Here is a 3,087-nt window from a genome sequence, read left to right as displayed (position 1 = left end):
AAAAATTTCAAAAATCAAAAAAATATCTTTCCCTTTTTCTCTCATCAAATTCGAAAATTTGGATTCACTTTTTCAAAAATTTTTAAAATCAAGTTGTTTCTTATGAGTCAAATCAAATTTTCAATTTGAAAATCTTATCTTTTTCAAAATCTTTTTCAAAAATCAAATCTTTTTCAAAATTTTTGGTTATTTTCGAAAATTCCAAAAATATTTTTCAAAAATATTTTTCTTATTTTTATCACAAATTTTCGAAAATAACATAATCAATTAATGTTTTGATTCAAAAATTTGAAGTTTGATACTTGCTTGTTAAGAAAGATTCAAACTTTGAGTTCTAGAATCATATCTTGTGATTTCTTGTGAATCAAGTCATTAATTGAGATTTTTAAGATCAAATCTTTTTTCAAAACTAATTTCTATCATATCTTTTCAAAAATATCTTCTCATCTTATCTTTTTCAAAAAAAATATCCTTTCAAAATATCTTTCCTAACCTCCTAACTACCTTTTCAAAATTGGTTTTCAAAATTTGTTTCAACTAACTAACTAACTTTTTGTTTGTTTCTTAACTTTTTCAAAACTACCTAACTAACTCTCTCTCTCTCTCTCTAATTTTCGAAAATATCTTCCCTCTTTTTAAAAAATTTCTTTTTAATTTAAAAAAAAAATTTCGAAAAAATACTAACAATTTTTAAAAACCATTTTCGAAAATCACTAACTCTTTTTCAAAATAATTTTCGAAAATTATCCCTCCCCCATCTTATTCTATTTATTCATTCATATCCTAATATCTCATCTCACATCTCTGCCATCCTCACAGTTGTGTTTCTTCCATTATATTACATTCTTTGTCTCCCCCTCTTCTTCTACTCACACAGGGATCCCTATACTGTGGTATAAAGGATCTCTATTATTATTATTATTTTTCTGTGCCCTCTTCTTTGTCATATGAGCAGGAGCAAGGATAAGAACATTCTTGTGGAAGTAGATCCAGAACCTGAAAGGACTCTGAAGAGAAAATTAAGAGAAGCTAAAATACAACAATCCAGAGATAACCTTTCAGAAATTTTCGAACAGGAAAAGGAGATGGCAGCCGAAAATAATAATAATGTAAGGAAGATGCTTGGTGACTTTACTGCACCTAATTCCAATTTACATGGAAGAAGCATCTCCATTCCTGCCATTGGAGCAAACAATTTTGAGCTGAAACCTCAATTAGTTTCTCTGATGCAGCAGAACTGCAAGTTTTATGGACTTCCATCTGAAGATCCTTTTCAGTTCTTAACTGAATTCTTGCAGATATGTGATACTGTTAAGACTAATGGAGTAGATCCTGAAGTCTACAGGCTCATGCTTTTCTCTTTTGCTGTAAGAGACAGAGCTAGATTATGGTTGGATTCTCAACCCAAGGACAGCCTGAACTCTTGGGATAAGCTGGTCACGGCTTTCTTAGCCAAGTACTTTCCTCCTCAAAAGCTGAGCAAGCTTAGAGCTGATGTTCAAACCTTCAGACAGAAAGAAGGTGAATCCCTCTATGAAGCTTGGGAAAGATACAAACAGTTGACCAAAAAGTGTCCTTCTGACATGCTTTCAGAATGGACCATCCTGGATATATTCTATCAAAGATGTCACTGGACACTTCTGCAGGTGGATCCATCCACCTAAAGAAAACGCCTGCAGAAGCTCAAGAACTCATTGACATGGTTGCTAATAACCAGTTCATGTACACTTCTGAGAGGAATCCTGTGAGTAATGGGACGCCTATGAAGAAGGGAGTTCTTGAAGTTGATACTCTGAATGCCATATTGGCTCAGAATAAAATATTGACTCAGCAAGTCAATATGATCTCTCAGAGTCTGAATGGAATGCAAGCTGCATCTAACAGTACTCAAGAGGCATCTTCTGAAGAAGAAGCTTATGATCCTGAAAACTCTGCAATAGCAGAGGTAAATTATTTAGGTGAACCTTATGAAAACACCTATAACTCATCATGGAGAAATCATCCAAATTTCTCATGGAAGGATCAAAAGCCTCAACAAGGCTTTAATAATGGTGGAAGAAACAGGTTTAGCAATAGCAAGCCTTTTCCATCATCAACTCAGCAACAGACAGAGAACTCTGAACAAAATACTTCTAATTTAGCAAATCTAGTCTCTGATCTATCTAAGGCCACTGTAAGTTTCATGAATGAAACAAGGTCTTCCATTAGAAATCTGGAAGCACAAGTGGGCCAGCTGAGTAAAAGGATCACTGAAATCCCTCCTAGTACTCTCCCAAGCAATACAGAAGAGAATCCAAAAGGAGAGTGCAAGGCCATTGACATAAGCGCCATGGCCGAACCTGTGAGGAGAGGAGAGGACGTGAATCCCAAGGAGGAAGACCTCCTGGGACGTCCAGTGATCAATAAGGAGCTTCCCTCTGAGGAACCAAAGGACTCTGAGGCTCATCTAGAGACCATAGAGATTCCATTGAACCTCCTTATGCCCTTCATGAGCTCTGATGAGTACTCCTCTTCTGAAGAGAATGAGGATGTTACTGAAGAGCAAACTGCCAAGTTTCTTGGTGCAATCATGAAGCTGAATGCCAAATTATTTGGCATTGATACTTGGGAAGTTGAACCTCCCTTGTTCATCAATGAACTAAGTGATCTGGATCAACTGACATTGCCTCAGAAGAGACAGGATCCTGGAAAGTTCATAATACCCTGTACCATAGGCACCATGATCTTTAAGGCTATGTGTGACCTTGGTTCAGGAATAAACCTCATGCCCCTCTCTGTAATAGAGAAACTGGAAATCTATGGGGTGCAAGCTGCTAAAATCTCATCAGAGATGGCAGATAACTCAAGAAAACAGGCTTATGGATAAGTAGAGGACGTGTTAGTGAAGGTTGAAGGCCTTTACATCCCTGCTAATTTCATAGTTCTGGATACTGGAAAGGAAGAGGATGAATCCATCATCCTAGGAAGACTTTCCTGGCCACAGCAAGAGCTGTGATTGATGTTGACAGAGGTGAACTAGTCCTTCAATGGAATGAGGACTCCCTTGTGTTTAAAACTCAAGGATCTCCCTCTGCAACCATGGAGAGG

The 3,087-nt window shown here is 36.7% G+C and overlaps 1 non-coding gene across 1 annotated transcript; it reads right to left on the bottom strand.

The window, feature by feature from the left end:
- Positions 1-1,481: 1,481 nt before the first annotated feature.
- Positions 1,482-1,589, bottom strand: LOC148544490 (small nucleolar RNA R71). Its single transcript, XR_015900693.1, has one exon. It is a non-coding gene; the product is annotated as a small nucleolar RNA R71 (small nucleolar RNA).
- Positions 1,590-3,087: the final 1,498 nt, after the last annotated feature.

This window comes from Arachis ipaensis, chromosome B9 (assembly GCF_059453495.1).
Source record: "Arachis ipaensis isolate K30076 ecotype BB chromosome B9, ASM5945349v1, whole genome shotgun sequence".
Lineage (NCBI taxonomy): Eukaryota > Viridiplantae > Streptophyta > Magnoliopsida > Fabales > Fabaceae > Arachis > Arachis ipaensis.
The sequence above is the reverse complement of the archived record's forward strand: the minus strand, read 5'-3'. Positions and strand labels throughout refer to the sequence as shown.